The sequence below is a fragment of the Arachis ipaensis genome, chromosome B05 (genome assembly GCF_000816755.2).
Source record: "Arachis ipaensis cultivar K30076 chromosome B05, Araip1.1, whole genome shotgun sequence".
Lineage (NCBI taxonomy): Eukaryota > Viridiplantae > Streptophyta > Magnoliopsida > Fabales > Fabaceae > Arachis > Arachis ipaensis.
In genome coordinates this window covers 64071707-64089360 of record NC_029789.2, presented here as the reverse complement: position 1 = coordinate 64089360, position 17654 = coordinate 64071707, and positions in this window count along the sequence as shown.

Below are 17654 nucleotides of genomic sequence, written 5' to 3'. Positions count from 1 at the left end.
TGAATGATGCACCATAAGCAAAAATAGAAGTGGGAGAAAGAACACGCAGCACCGGTTGACCCGCCAGTTGAAGGTGGTAATCTGGAGAGTCGCCGTACCCACTTGCTCATCTCTCAGTGCACCGAGGACGGTGCAAACTTTTAAGTGTGGGGAGGTCGTCCGACCGTTCGGCGTTCTTGGGTGACAAGTTTCTAATCCTAACACTTTTGCATTTCATTTTAGGTCTTTTAGGATTTTTAGTTGTATTTTCTTATTTTTGCATATATATACACAATAAGCTTAGTTAAAATAATGAGATTTTTCAAGAAATTTATCTATAGGGCACTTCAATTGATTTGAGTGAAAACTTTTCTTCAGAAAGTGTCTGAATTATCTCTTGTAGATCATGTTTTTGAGCTAAGAACACAAGCTTGTGAGTTTTGAGCCTAATTGTGTGGTTACATCTTATAACCACTTATTTTCCTTTTTGTGTGCATTATTCTCTTTTTATGCTTGTGATCTTTAATTTGTTTAATTCTATATGTCCATTATTCCTTGTATACATGCATTTATATGATTGAGGCCATTGTTTCATAAAGCTCACTTACCCAAATAGCCTACCTTTTATCTTCCATTGTTAGCCAATTTTGAGCCTATGCTTAACCCAATTGTTCTTTATTTTAGCACATTACAAGCCTAAAGTGAAAAATAATAAATGTCCCTTGTTTGGATCTTTGATTAGCTTAGGCTAGTGAGAGTGCTTATTATTCAAGTTTGGGGAGATTTGGAAACATTGGTTGGGATAAAAGGGTGTTTTGTATTTCTATATTTGGGAATTGGGTGCATGCTCATGTAGTAATCAAATGTTAGACCTTATACATTGATGTTCTTGTATATAGTTAGAAAGAAAAAAAAACAAAAATGAGAAAAACAAAAGAAAAAGAAAAGTGAATATGAAAAGAAAAGAAAAGAAAGAAAAAATATAGAAAAAGAAAGAAAAAAAAGACAAAAGCAATAAAAAGGGGACAAAATGCCCCAGAGTAAAGTTCAATAAGAATCAATGTATAAGTGTTATGAAATGAAAAAGAAATGCATGAGTATGTGAAAAAGTGAATTATGGGTAGTTAAGTTAGCTTTGAATTTGTATAGGTTGTTATATAGGTTAGGTAGGGAAGTTTAAACTTATCAAAGATTCAAATATCAAGTCCACTTGACCAAATATGCATCCTACCTTGACCCTAGCCCCATTACAACCGATGAATAAGACCTCATGATACTTGTATGCATGCATGAATATTTGTTGATTGTTAGATGAAAAATAAATCTTGGAAAGCATGATTAGGGGAGAACAGAGCAAGTAGACCCTAAACACTTGAGCGACTAGAGTGCAAACACTACCGGTGAGGGTTCGATTGGTCGATTACATGTTTTCACCTACAATCATCACTTTTCTTGCAAGTTTGTAAAATCTTTAATAACTCAATTCAATTGTGGATTTGATTTGATTGCTATTGCCTTAGCCCTTGTGCTTATATATGTATTCTTGGGACTTGATTTATTTTGACCAAGCAATTGCATTCATTTAGATAGTTGCATTTAGATAGGATGCATTTAGGTAGTTTGTTATATTTCAATAAATGTTGATACCCTTTGTTTTCTCTTGATTTAGCATGAGGACATGCTATGGTTTATGTGTGGGGAGATTGATAAACCCCATTTTTAGGGTTTATCTTGTGCTTAATTTATGAGATTTTATCACATTTTCTCACATTTATTCAATGAAATAGCATGGTTTCATGATTATCTCCTAATTTGTGCTTAAGTGTGAAAACATGCTTTTTAGGTCCTTAATTGCTAATTTTGATTCACCTTTGATTTCACTAGATGCCTTGGTATGTTTGTTAGTGAATTCAGATTGGAAAGGCTAGGAATGGATCAAAGGAATGGAGAGGAAAAGCATGCAAATGGAGAACTCATGAAGAAACAAAGATTTGGGATGCTGAGATCAATGCGCACGCGCAGCAGACGCGCACGCGTGGAAAGTGATGTCGCAAGGCGACGCGTACGCGTACATGACGCGTACGCGTGGATAGCAAATTGTCAAGCGACGCGTACGCGTGACTCACGCGCACGCGTCGGTGCTCGCACGTGACCCACTTAAAGTGAATCCGCTGGGGGTGATTTCTGGGCTTCCCAGCCCAAATCCAACTCATCTCTGATGCTATTGAACCCAAGGATTGAAGGGGATCAACACCTTCCATCACTTTAGTTTTAGTTTAGTTTAGTTTTGGAGGGAAAGTTAGTTTCGAGAGAGAGAAGCTGTCACTTCTCTCTAGAATTAGGATTAGATTAGGGTTTTAGTTCTCTTCTCTTAGATCTAGATCTACTTCTACTCTTGCTCCAATTTTTCTTTTGCTTTATGAATTCTTATGAAGATCTCTATTTCTTTTTCAATGCAATTTATGATTTCCATGTCTTTTTATGTTACTTTTATTTTCTATTATTGATCTCTTGCCATTATAGTTAGATCTCTCTTTAATTCTTGCAATTCATGTAGTTTACTTCTATTGCCTTTTATGTGTTTGATGAAATGCTTCTTTTAGTCATGAGTTAGATTTTGTTCCTCTTGACCTAGGTAGAGTAATTAGTGACTCTTGAGTTATCTAATTCTTTTGTTGATTGATAATTAGAAGTTGCTAATTGACTTGAATGCCACTAAAGCTAGTCTTTCATCATGATTTGGCTAGGACTTGTGGAATCAAGTTAATTCATCTACTTGACTTTCCTTCATAGTTAGAGGTTAACTAAGTGGGAGCAATGGACAATTCTCATCACAATTGATAAGGATAACTAGGATAGGACTTCTAGTTCTCATACCTTGCCAAGAGCTTTTCGAGTTGTTAGTTTATTTCCTTTGCCATTTACATTTATTGTCTCTTATCTCAAAAAACCCCAAAACATACTTCATAGCCAATAACAAGACACTTTATTGCAATTTCCAGGGAGAACGACCCGAGGTTTAAATACTTCGGTTATTATTTTTAGGGGTTTGTACTTGTGACAAACAATTTTTTATATGAAAGGATTATTGTTGGTTTAGAAGCTATACTTGCAACGAGATTTCATTAGTGAAATTCTATACCATCAATTTTCCATTCATCACGCCACAAATTCTCTTCTCTACAAGCCTCAAGGTCTTCACATCAACTCAACCAGCTTGCATCCACCATAACTTTGTTCCAATTCACCATTTTGACTCTAATTTCATCTGAATTCAATCTAATACCACACAATTTCATACATAGTCACAATTTCAATACCTAACCTTATAAAAATCAAACATTCATAAGGGATATAAGTTCCTCAGCTTACTCATAGACGTTTAGGATAAAACTCAGTGATTGTCTACTGTTAGAGTTCACCTAACCCATCAAATTTACATAATTCCTCAATACCAAAACCCAAAATTTTTGAAATTGAAGAGAAGAAGGCTGGGTGAGAACTTTTCAATTCTTTAATACTTTGTTCAGATGGTTTTGAAGAGAATTTCGAGATGAACGCGTGACCGCTGACGGAACGTCAATCGGAGTTGCGGATTGGGAGTTATGATGGATTGAATTTGGAAGTAGAGTTGGATAGGGATCTTTCCCCCAAATATCTCTTCTCAACATGAAATGAAGGAAATGAAGGGGAAGAAGGCTATGTTTTGCCTTATATATGTTGGGCTTTGGGCCCAATACAGGTCCGGTTTAACCAGTTTAGCCTGTTGGTCCGGTTTTAGGCCAAAATCTTTAAAATTAGTGTCAAAATTTGTATTTTAAATATTTTTACCTCCTCAAAGTATAAAATTTAATTTATTAATTTATTTAATAGTGAGAAAAGTATATAGAAATAAAATTTATAATTTTAATTTTTTTAAGATATTTGTGGGGGCAAGTGCCCTCTCTATTTTATTCTTGAACCCATGCCTGGCTAAAATCCATATTTGTTGCAGTAAAGAAGATGCAAGTCGAGTCAACATTTTCTCCAATAGATCCTTGTCTCTCATAGACCTGGTCTCTCAATTAACACGTAAAAAAAATAATTACACATTCTATAACACTCTACCACATAGACCTTTATGCATAGGTCGTAAATCAAAGGTGGTGAGATATCACGACCTCTAAGTGAAAAAGTACAACACACACACACACACACACACACACACACATATGAAGAATAGTTTAGCTAGGAGTGTTGAAAGAACGTATAAGCAAAAGCAAGCAGAAATTGCATCACTCTCAAAATGGTGAGATAGAAAGCATGACACAAAAAGCCAAAGAGACATATATATAAAGATATAGAATTCCAACTGGGATACATAACAAGCTCTAGTCTTGACCTGCGAAGAAAAGGCTAGCTAGAATATTGATGAATCCATATTTGACGATATATTTTGCTTTGATTTAAGTGGATTTCATCACATAAACCCACATTTATTCATCTAAATAGCATGCTTTTGTGTTCTGTCCCTTAATTGAGCTTAATTGTGAAAACATGTTATTTTGTGCTTAAATTAGTGATTTTAATTCCACTTTTATGCCATTCGATGTCATGACATGTTTGTTGAGTAATTTTAGGTCCTAAAGGCAAGTTTGGCAAGGCAAGAGTGGAAGGAAGCATGTACAAAGGGAGAAAATATGAAGAAAACAAAGGAAAAGCACACATTGTAGTGTGCGTGCGCACAACCTACTGTGCGTACGCAAAAGAGCCACAAAACTATGTGTGCTTGCGCACAAGTACCTGTGCGCGGGCACAAGAAGAAATCAACATGTGTGCATACGCACACGTCCCAGCACGTGGCTCATTTATTGCAAATCGCTGGGGGCGATTTTTGGGCCTCCAGGGCCCAATTTTGGGACTTTCTGAAGCTGTTTGAGTGCTATATGAAGGAAGCCCTCACTCCATGTGATGGGGGGCAATTAGGTTTAGTTTTTACATGCTTTTCTCTTAGTTTCTAGAGAGAGAAGCTCCCTCCTCTCTCTAGAATTAGGATTCTTTAGTTTAATTTCTTGTAATATCTACTTTTAATTCTTGCTTTTATTTACTTTTCCTTGTCATTTATTGTTATTGCATCTTTATCTTCTTCATCTCTTTTGTTCCTTTCTCTTTTATGTTAATTTTCATGTTATGAACACTCTTTGTTAATTTTGCTTTAAATTAATGCAATTTATGTTTTCATGTCATTTATTGCTTCCTTTAATTGTTATTCTCATTTTCTTGCTTTTGGTATTTTAGAATTTATTTTATTACAATTTAATATTATTTTATTCTTATGCACACCAAGTGTTTGATAAAATGCTTGGCTTAATCTTTACTTAGTTTTTCTACACTCTTGGCTTGAAATTGATGACTTTGGTGATCCTTGAGTTATTGATGTCCATTCTTGTTTGATACATTAGAGTAGTTAGTTGATTTGGTCTCCCTTGACTCTATCTGACCCCTAGTGTTGACATAGGACTTAGGGATTGAAATTAACTATGCCTATTTGACTTATCTTAGATGTAAGGTTGACTAAGTAGGATTAACTCTTCATAATCATCATATGTTTGTGGTCAATGGCTAGGATACGTAACCTTAGCTCTCAATTACTTGCCAAGATGTTTTCTTGCATTTGAAGTTTCATTTCCTTGCATTTAATTGCTTTAACTTTTATTGCTTTGATGTTTAATTTCTTGCATGTTTAGTTTTCACACTCTTGGTTGAGAAATTGGATGTTTGGGTGGAATTAAGTTGTGGATGTCCATTCCGCATTGTGTGAGAATGGTTAATTGGTTTGGTTTCTATTGACGCTAGTCTTTCACTAAGTAATTAGTGAATTGACTAGGACTTATGGATTGAGATCAATTACACCCTTTTGACTAATTCTCAAGGAGAATTGACTAGTTTGGATTGATTCCACACAATTGCCATGTTTGTGGTCCACAACTAGGATAGGAATCCCTAATTACCCAATTCTTGCCAAGAGTCCTTTTTAGCATTTGATTTCCATTTTCATTGCTTTTACTTGCTTTGACTTTTACTTTCTTGCATGCTAAGTTAGTTCATTGCTATTTACATTTCTTGCTCTCTTGCTTGCATTCACAATCCCATGCTCTCTCTCATAGCCAATAATTGTGCATTTCATTGCAACTCCTAAGGAAGACGACCCGGGAGCTAAATACTCTCGGTATATTTTGTATTGACTTTATTATTTGATTGATGCTCAATTGTTGTGTTTGGACTATACTTACAACGGACAAATTCTAGTTTTAGTGTGAAAATCCAAACCCATGCTTTTAGGCTTCATCAAATTTGGCGCCGTTGTCGGGGAGTTGCAATGGTGTATGTTATTGGCTATTGTGCATAGTGAATAGTGTGAATAGCTTATTTTTGGTTGATTGTACATATGTTGCTTGCTTATCTTTGGTTATTATGAATATGTAGATATTTTGAATATGTTTTTCTTGTTTGCTCATTGTTTTTCTTGTTGGGAGCTCATAGCTTGTTAGACACTCCATCCAAGCTTGGTGCAATCAATTGGGAATTGTGGAGATTCTAGCCTTGTTGGAAGCCCCATGATGAATACAAGCACAAGATTAAAGCTCTCCATAAGTCTAACATAAAGACAATAAATGAAAGTACTAGGTGGGAGATACCCTACCATGGTAACACCCTCCTAACCTTCTCTTTGTACATAGTTTCAATTTATTGCATTTTGTTTCTTGTAGATAGCTTAGGTTTAGTTTAATTTCAAGCTTAATTTGATTAGATTTTAGTTTAGATCATGTATTTTTTATGAATAATATGTGTTGGGGTTGAAAAACTATTTTGGATATCATGTTTGGTGCCTTAGAGCACTAAAATTTTTTTTTTAGAAAAATAGAGCATGTGCGTGCGCACACACCTATGCGTACGCACACAACCCCAATTCTCGCGTTCTGTGCGCGCGCACCCACCTGTGCACGCACACACCAGCTTATGCACCTTCTGCTGGGAGCGTTAGCACACCTTGTGCGTCCGGACCCTCCCCATTTTGCCTCTTGTGCGTCCGCACAGACAGCGGAAAAGCTGGCAATTTTGACGCTTCATATGTTAAAAAAAAAAGGCCATCTGTGCGTGCGCACGCACACATCCTAGTTCTCCTTTTGCCAGGAGCGCTCGCATAGAGTGTGCGCTCGCACAACTTCCCTTTTCCCTCAATGTGTGCGTACGCACACGTACCTGTGCGCAAGCACACCCCTGTTTTCTCACCATTACACTTCTCTTCTCCTATTCTCTCTACTTCTTCTCCTCTTCTTTCTTCCACCTCTCTCTTCTCTTACTTTTACCCTCTTTTCTACTTGCTTTACTTTGTTTTGTTTGCATTTCATTTTTACTTTAGCAATTATATTAGTTTTGCTTTAGTTATTTATTAATTAAATAAGTTGCATGTGTTTGCTTAATATTGATTGGGTTACTTGATTGAATTTCATCAATGCACTTACACTTTGCCTTAAATTACTAACACCTAATTGGAATTGCACATTTACATGTTATGTATTAGGTGAAATTTTTATAAGTTCATAATGAATGTAGTTAATTGAGTTGAACTACTTAGTCATCATGGTTTTTAGTGAATATAATCACATAACAAGGTATTTGTTCCTTGTTAATGCCTTGCATTTTTTTTGAGTCGACTCGACTTGATTCTTATCAAGGCTTGTCACTTTTTGTAACAAGCACCTTATACATGTGATTATTTCATTATTCCTAAGGGTGAATAAGTAGTCTATTTTCATCATTGAATTGGTTATTATTAATTGTGCCATTTTCTATTAATTTTGCATTTTCACTTGCATAATTTTAATATCCAATATTGCATACACTCAATTCACTTTAGTTGTGGCCACCTAGGTTTGTTTGTGCCTTAATTTTTGCTTATTCATCACTTGCAACCTAGACCACTTAATTGAGGAACATGCTATTTCTTTTGCTCTTGTGGTTATTATTTTACCCGATCATTGTCTTGTGTTCTAAATTGTGCGCGCATTTAGAATACACACATTGCATTTTATCATACCACACACATCTTACTTTTCCTCAATGTTGTTTATTTGTCTACAAAGCAACCGGAGCCCCGGAGCCCACCAGCTGAAGGTGGAGCCTCAAAGCCCTTCATCCCTCGGATTGTGTGCATGCACGGAGGATCGTGCATTATTTAAGTGTGGAGGAGGATCTCCAACTTCAAGAGGGGTAAAATTTTTTTTTCTTAGACACTTTGCAACATTCCTTTTTGTTCCTTTTTCTTCAATTTTTGCAATTTTTGTTCTTGTTTGCATTTTGTTTGGTTTGATTTGTTTGTATATATCTCCTTAATGCTTATAGTTATATGATAGTAAATACTTGCATGTTGCATGTTAGATTGAATAAGTTTTGGTAAAACATCAAAGAATTTTCAAGAAATCTCTTTTTGGGCATTCCACTGATTAGATTTGAAAATTATTTTTGAATTTGCTTGAAGTATCTTTTTATGGAACATAGAAAAGAGCTTGAACAAATACCTAGTCAGATTTGAGCCTTATTGTATGGTTGCACATCTCCAACCATAAATTTTGTTCTTGTGTGTTATAAACTCCTTTTATGATTGTGATCTTAGATTTGCTTTAGTCTATATGTCCTATATTTGTTGTTTTGAATTGCATTTAGTATGATTGAGGCCATCTTTGTATAGCTCACTAACCCATATGGCCAATCCTTGCATCTATCTTTGTAAACCACTTTTTGAGCTTTTAATTCCCCTTTGTTATTGTTATAAGCACATCATTCACCCTAAGTGAAAAACTATTATGTCCATTGATTGTATCTTTGATTAACTTGGGTTTGAGTGTGTGTGTGTTAATCAAGTGTAGGGGAATTTGTGAGAAACATTGGTAGTTAGTACTTTGGGTGCTCATTGAAAATATTTGGAAAAGTGGAGAAAATAGTCATGCATTCATTACTTAGAAGCATATGCATCTCCTCTTTGTCAAAAAAAATAAAAAAAATAAAAAATGAAAGAGAGAAAAGAAAAGAAAAGAAAAAATATAAATAAATAAATAATAATAATGAAAATAAGAGATGCATATGTGGTTGAATTGAAAAGAAAATGCATGAGTGAATATGAGGAAGGGATAAATGGGTAGTTAGGATTGTTTTGTTATGAATATAGGATGATATATAGGATTAGGTGGATACTTAAGCTAATCAAAGATCCAATCTAATAGCCCACTCAACCATATTAATCCTACCCTTACCTAACCCCCATTACAACCCTCAAAAGTCCTCATGATATTTGCATTCATTCATCAAATATTAGTTGATTGTTAGACGACTTGCAAATCTTTGAGAAACATGATTAAAGGAGGATTGAGCGATTAAACCCTACACACTGAGCGATTAGAGTGTAAACACATTCAGAAAGGGTTTCAATTGCTCAATTCTATGTTCCCATTGCTTATATTGTGTCTTCTTGCAAGTTGTTGAAATGAATTTTGGAAATTTCAAATCAAATATTTGGACATTAATCATATTGCTATATTTTCTTGTCCAGGCCCTAAGTTCTATTTTGGATTGATTGAGATTCTTTTGTTTATTTTTGCCAAACTCAATAGAAATTATAGTATATATATATAGATGGATTGCATTTAGTATAGTTGCGTACATGTAGTTAGTAGCATTTAATAAATTGTTACCCTCCTTATCCTTCTCCTTTGATTATGATTAGCATGAGGACATGCTATTGTTTAAGTGTGGGGGAATTGATGAATCCATATTTGACGATATATTTTGCTTTGATTTAAGTGGATTTCATCACATAGACCCACATTTATTCATCTAAATAGCATGCTTTTGTGTTCTCTCCCTTAGTTGAGCTTAATTGTGAAAACATGCTATTTTGTGCTTAAATTAGTGATTTTAATCCCACTTTTATGCCATTCGATGCCATGACATGTTTGTTGAGTGATTTTAGGTCCTAAAGGCAAGTTTGGCAAGGCAAGAGTGGAAGGAAGCATGTACAAAGGGAGAAAACATGAAGAAAATAAAGGAAAAGCACACATTGTAGTGTGCGTGCGCACAACCTACTGTGCGTACGCATAAGAGCCACAAAACCATGTGTGCGTACGCACAAGAAGAAATCCGCATGTGTGCGTACGCACACACCTGTGCGTACACACACGTCCCAGCGCGTGACTCATTTATTGCAAATCACTGGGGGCGATTTTTGGGCCTCCAGGGCCCAATTTTGGAACTTTCTGAAGCTGTTTGAGTGCTATATGAAGGAAGGCCTCACTCCATGTGAAGGGAGGGTAATTAGGTTTAGTTTTTACATGCTTTTCTCTTAGTTTCTAGAGAGAGAAGCTCCCCCCTCTCTCTAGAATTAGGGTTCTTTAGTTTAATTTCTTGTAATTTCTACTTTTAATTCTTGCTTTTATTTACTTTTCCTTGTCATTTATTGTTATTGCATCTTTATCTTCTTCATCTCTTTTGTTCCTTTCTCTTTTATGTTAATTTTCATGTTATGAACACTCTATGTTAATTTTACTTTAAATTAATGCAATTTATGTTTTCATGCCATTTATTTCTTCCTTTAATTGTTATTGTCATTTTCTTGCTTTTGGTATTTTAGAATTTATTTTATTACAATTTAATATTATTTTATTCTCATGCACACCAAGTGTTTGATAAAATACTTGGCTTAGTCTTTACTTAGTTTTTCTATACTCTTGGCTTGAAATTGATGACTTTGGTGATCCTTGAGTTATTGATGTCCATTCTTGTTTGATACATTAGAGTAGTTAGTTGATTTGGTCTCCCTTGACTCTATGTGACCCCTAGTGTTGACATAGGACTTAGGGATTGAAATTAACTATGCCTATTTGACTTATCTTCGATGTAAGGTTGACTAAGTAGGATTAACTCTTCATAATCATCGTATGTTTGTGGTCAATGGCTAGGATAGGTAACCTTAGCTCTCAATTACTTGCCAAGATGTTTTCTTGCATTTGAAGTTTCATTTCCTTGCATTTAATTGCTTTGACTTTTATTGCTTTGATGTTTAATTTCTTGCATGTTTAGTTTTCACACTCTTGGTTGAGAAATTGGATGTTTGGGTGCAATTGAGTTGTGGATGTCCATTCCGCATTGTGTGAGAATAGTTAATTGGTTTGGTTTCCATTGATGCTAGTCTTTCACTAAGTAATTACTGAGTTGACTAGGACTTATGGATTGAGATCAATTACACCCTTTTGGCTGATTCTCAAGGAGGATTGAATAGTTTGGATTGATTCCACATAATTTTCATGTTTGTGGTCCAAAACTAGGATAGGAATCCCTAATTACCCAATTCTTTCCAAGAGTCCTTTTTAGCATTTGATTTCCATTTTCATTGCTTTTACTTGCTTTGACTTTTACTTTCTTACATGCTAAGTTACTTCATTGCTATTTACATTTCTTACTCTCTTGCTTGCATTCACAATCCCCATGCTCTCTCTCATAGCCAATAATTGAGCATTTCATTGCAACTCCTAGGGAAGACGATCCGGGAGCTAATTACTCTCGGTATATTTTGTATTGACTTTATTATTTGATTGATGCTCAATTGTTGGGTTTGGACTAATACTTACAACAGACAAATTCTATTTTTAGTTCTAATATCCAAACCCATACTTTTGGGCTTCATCAAATATATATATATATATATACAACCCAAAATGTGAACAACCAAAAGCATAAATCCCGTTTCTCCAAAATCAACCTCTAAGAGGGATATACAAGTTAATATACAAAAGTGGAGAATACATATATATAAACTAAGTACAAAATACAACTCCCAAAATGAATCTTTGCTTCCAAGAAAGTAATCCAGCACGCTCAGCGAGATGCATCACGTCCTGTATCTGAAAAACAAAAATTTCCAAAATGGGTGAGAAACCTTCCATTTCCCAGTAGGGTAAAAGTTCCAAATAGAGACGATATAAAGGCTACACGAACCCTTTAGGCAATCCTAAAACTTCAACAGACAAAATATCCAAGCCTAGAATTATACTAATCCAAAATAGGGTAAAGTATGCTAGGCCTAAACTAACCATTAGTCATCTATCTCTGGTTTTTACTCAATCTTTCTCTTTTCATCAAATCTAAAGTTTCTCTCAACTTTCACTCATCCTGTCTCTTTTGAAATAATCTCAATACCACAAAAATTTCGGTACTGAGTTCAATAAGGCAAACACAAGTAAGAGAATGCAAGCACAAGCAAGAACAATTATATCATGTACAACAGTTAGCAATTAAATAGAAGTATACAGGTAGGTAAACCACATATGATGCATGCCTGTCCTACTGGCCATGAGCTCATGCATCGGTTATATTGCCAAAACCGGACACATCCTCAAAGGATGTCGTCTTTCTGTCATGAAATATATATATAAGTGCATTACGGGATATAGTGCCTGATCACACTCTTACAGGATATAGTACCCGATAACACTCTTGCAACCAGAAAGAGCCATGAAACAAGCGGGATTTCACCAACCATCCTTATTTTGGCATAGCTCGGCTCAGCGTAAATGAGATCACACCATCGTCCTTGCCACATCCTTGCCAAGAGTATACAGCAGTCAAGTCAATATGCAAGTGGGAGTTCACCCCGGCCCTTGCCAGAACACCAATCAGATCAACATGCAAGCGGGAGATGACCCCGGCCCCTGCCAGAATACTAGTATATCCATCACACTCAGACATGTTAGTTCAATCTGCTCAATACACTTTCACTCATTTTATGGCCTGAAAACTAGCTATAGGATCTTAAACAGGGGTTACAGAGGTAAAAAAGCAGGCTGGATAGGTAAAAATAGTTGAAAACAACATTTCTTGAAAAATAGGGTAATCGTGTGTACGCATGCCTCGTGCATATGCATGAACCGCTTTTTGTGCATATGTGCGAAGCGTGCACAAAAAAGATGAAATTCAGAAATGCAAGTTGCGCATACGCGTGGGTTATGCATACACATGACTTGGCTTTTATGAATACGCATGGTATGCTAACAAAATTCGCACAAAACTCTTTCAATTCTGTAACACCCCTCATGCATACGCATGGGTCATGCGTACGCATGACCTTAATTTTCTGTAACTTCTACAGAATTCAGTTTTTAACCACAAACTTCAAACACGCATAACTTTTTCGTTAAAAACTATTTTCCAGCCGTTCTTTAAACGTCATAAGTTTCACAAAGTTTAAAGATTCGAGAACCAAGTTACAACCCGTCAAAATTGGCTAAAAATCATATTTTACCAAAATTCTGCATAACTCTAATTTTTACCATTTCTCAAACTCATTCCTTTTAAAACCAACCCAAACCACATTTTCAGCATTCCCTATATTCCAACATCAAATCCTAAAACACATTATAATCATTCAAGACCTGTAACATCCAATTCCTATCAATTAGTCATTATCTAATTTTCATCAGTTCCATTCAATTATTTATATTCCATGCAATTTGAATAATGCCAAAATTAGTCAACTAAATCACGCCCAATAACTCATTAATGTCAACCAACTTACTAAAACTTACCCCCACTGTGGCCTTCGACCCAATTTTTACACTAATCATCATCATAGTCCACAATTCCACAAAATTCAAATAATCAAAACAAATTTCAATCAAGTGCACACATATATACATTCATTCACTATCCACAACAACTACCAAATTCAATTGATGACAAGTCATCTTATACTAGTTTTTCAAACATTTTTCACTTGTTTCATTAGTATTTATGCACTTTCTTGCATTGTAAGTTAGCAATTTGGAGTGGAATTGCATGGTTTCTTTGAATCAATCAACCACCCTTTAATTGACACAAAATCATGAGGTTTAAGCTAAAATTAATTGGTTTTAAATGAATTTTAAGCTTTGTGAATTTTTTGATACTTTGATTGGTTGTTTTGATTAATTGTAGGTGAAGAAAAGAAAAAAAATAAGAAAAGCGTGGCCAAAGGGAGAGAAGCGTGGCCTAAAAGAAGAAAAGCGTGGCTCAAAACAAGGAGCAAGAGCACAAAGCTCTTGCCAAGAGCTTAGAGCTCTTGTGGAGAGCTTTACTTCAACAAATCAAAGGCCAAGCTCTTACCAAGAGCCTAGAGCTCTTGCCAAGAGCTTAACCAAGTGCACAAGGAAGGAGGAAGCAAGGCAAATCCAAGACAAAGCTCTTGCCAAGAGCTTTCTCCAAGAGCTTTTTTGGGCTTTTTCAAGGAAAAATCAAGAGAAAAAGAGCTCAACAATGCACTCACCAAGGCTTGAACCCAAGACCAAGGGGAAGGGGGTAGCACTACCTCACAAGGAAAACAAGCCAAAATTGGCTTGTTTTCACTCCATGGGGTTCGAACCAAGTCCCTCAAGGAAGCAAGACTTTGGGCGCTACTCTTGTGCCATGAAAAATGGGCAGCTCTTGCACTCCCCAAGGATCGAATCGGGCACTTTAAGGAAGGGAGACACTAGGCGCTACTTGGTTGCAAAGGAAAATAGCCAGCAAGTGCTTCACCCAAGGCTTGAACCAGGGACCTCAAGGACAACCAAAGCTCTTGCAAAGAGCTTTATTCTCTTGTCACAAGGAGGGAACGTGCGCACACTTTGGCAAGGAAGGGAACCAAAGATCTTGGCCAAAGCTCTTGCCAAGAGCCGAGCTTTCCCCTGGGAGGTGCACCATGGGCCAAAAATTCATCAAAAATCCAAATTAATTCATTTCTTCCCCAAATTTTAGAGCCCACCCAAATTCTTAGATCCAAATTAGGAAGTGTATAAATAGGTGTTATTTTGATTTAGAAAGGACCTTTTTCTTCTTTGAGAATTTTCACTTGTAATTTTTAGAGTTTTTCTTTGACTTTGGATCTCTGAGTTCTATTTGGGGAATTGAGAAGGAGAATTGATCTCTCTTCTTCCTTGTTCTTGCTTCTACATTTTTTACTCTTTGTTTTGGATCTTGGGTGGAGAATATTCTATATTCTATTTCAATCTCTCCTTGGGATCCCTCTCTGTTTAATTGTCTGCATAATTCAAGAAATTGTGCTTTTAGATTTGAATTCTATTTACTATTTTCTTCTCTACTTCACCTGCAATTTACTTTTTCACTTCTCTTACAATTATTCTTGGTTGGATCAAGGAAGGATTGAGATCTAGACTTGTTCTCTAGTCTCTTCTAACCCTGAGATCTTTGACTTCTCTTGAACCATTGCAATTGAGCCACATTTTGCTATCTGTTTGGATTTTCAAGCAATTGTTCTCTTCTGTTTAGATCTGTTGCAATTTTATTTTATATTTCACTTATTTGTTTAATGTCATTTTAATTTCTCTTGTTTAATTTCTGCAATCCCAACTCCCAAATACTTTTATAATTCAAGCAATTTACATTTCTTGCACTTTAAGCTTCAGTCATTTACATTTCTTGCAATCTAAGTTTCTGCAATTTATATTACTTGCACTTTAAGATTCAGCTTCTTTACTTCCTTTGCTCTTTAATTTACTGTAATTCTTCCCTTTCCCTTTACAATTCAAGCAATTTAGCTTCTGTCAGTTTACAAAATGATGCAGCAGCAAATTCAACAACAATTTGAGCAAATGGCCAAAAGGATTGATAGCCTCCAAGTTGCAGCAGTCAACACAAGCCAACCATCAACCACATGGGGGCAAGGTGAAGAAGCTTGTGAAGACCAACAGCAAGAACAAGTCCAGTATATGCACAAACAAAATTCTGGGCCAAATGAGGTTTATGGTGACACTTACAACCCCTCTTGGAAGAACCACCCCAACCTCAGATGGGGAGACAATCACACTCAGACTCAACAGCCATGGCAAAAGAATTCAACCCAAAACAGTTGGAAAAACACAAACCACAATAACCAGCAGAATAATAACCAAAATACATATAAAAAATCACAAAATACTTACCCCAACTCTAACCATCATCCATCCAATTACCAAGCCACTAATCAACACACTTACTATCAACCCTCAACACCCCACAACCAACCAATCTCACAAGACCCTCAGAGGATCACCAACTTGGAGATCTTAATGGAGAAAATGATGAAGCACCAAGAGATGACAACAAAGAACCAGGAAGCTTCCATGAAGAATATGGAGAGGCAGATTGGGCAGCTTTCCAAGCAAATTTCCATTGAGAGACCATCAAGCTCATTGCCAAGCGACACCATCCCTAATACAAAAGAGGAGTGCAAAGCTATACAGCTAAGGAGTGTAAAGATCTTGATGAAAGATGAAGAAGCAACCAAGAAGCCTAAGGAAAGCAACAAAGAGCCAACAGAGAAAGAGGAAGCCAGCAACAAGGATGTGACAACAAGCAAGCAAACTCAAAATCAAGCTCAAGAAAAGGAAGATCAGCCACAAATTTCAAGAAAAGGGAAGGAAGCAATTGAAGAACCAACCAAGGATCACAGGCAGGGAGTGAACTTCACACCTCCATTGCCATATCTCCAAAGGTTCAACAAGGAGACTAAGGACCAACACTTCCCTAAATTTTTTGAATTCTTCAAGAAATTGGAGATCAACATACCCCTAGTTGAGGCACTTGAGCAAATGCCCCTCTATGCTAAGTTTTTGAAGGAGCTTATAAACAAGAAGAGAAGCTGGCAAGAAAAGGAGACTATTATGATCACTGAAGAATGTAGCCCTGTGATCCAAAGGGGCATCCCACCAAAGCTCAAAGACCCAGGGAGTTTTATGGTTTCATGCACCATAGACAAGATGACATTGGAAAATGCCCTATGCGATTTAGGTGCCAGCATCAACCTGATGCCTCTCTCAATGATGAGAAAGCTTGCTATAGAAGAAATCAAACCTACTAGGATGTCACTAGTGATGGCTGATAGATCAATCAAGACACCCAATAGAATTGTGGAAAATTTACTAGTGAAGGTTGGAGAGTTTATTTTCCCTGCAGACTTTGTGATCTTGGACACAAAAGGGGATGGAAACAACTCAATCATCTTGGGACGACCATTTCTAGCTACAGCAAGAACCACTATTGATGTAAAGAAGGGAGAAATGACCTTCAGGGTGCATAATGAGCAAATGGTAATTAATGTTTTTAAATCAATGCAACATTCCTCTGAGCAAAAAAATTACATGAAGTGGATGTGATAGAAAGCTTGGTAAAAGAAATGTTTCAGGACAACTATCAAGAGCACCAGGAGGAACAAGGAGAGGAAGTGGTAGAAATATCCATTGAAGATAAGGAAGAGGATAAGCCAAAACAGGAGTTGAAGCCTCTCCCTCCTCACCTTAAATATGTGTTTCTTGGGGAAGCAGAAGCCTTGCCAGTAATCATAAACTCCTCCTTGAATATGGAAGAGGAAACAAAGTTGATTGAAGTATTAAAGGCTCATAAGACAGCCTTAGGCTGGACAATTGAGGATATCAAAGGCATCAGCCCTGCCATCTATATGCATAAAATCTTATTGGAGGAAGAGTCAAAACATGTAGTTCAACCTCAGAGGAGACTCAACCCAACCATGAAAGAGGTGGTTCAAAAAGAAGTGATGAAGCTATGGAATGCTAGGATAATCTTTCCAATCTTGGACAGCTCATGGGTGAGTCCGGTTCAAGTTGTACCAAAAA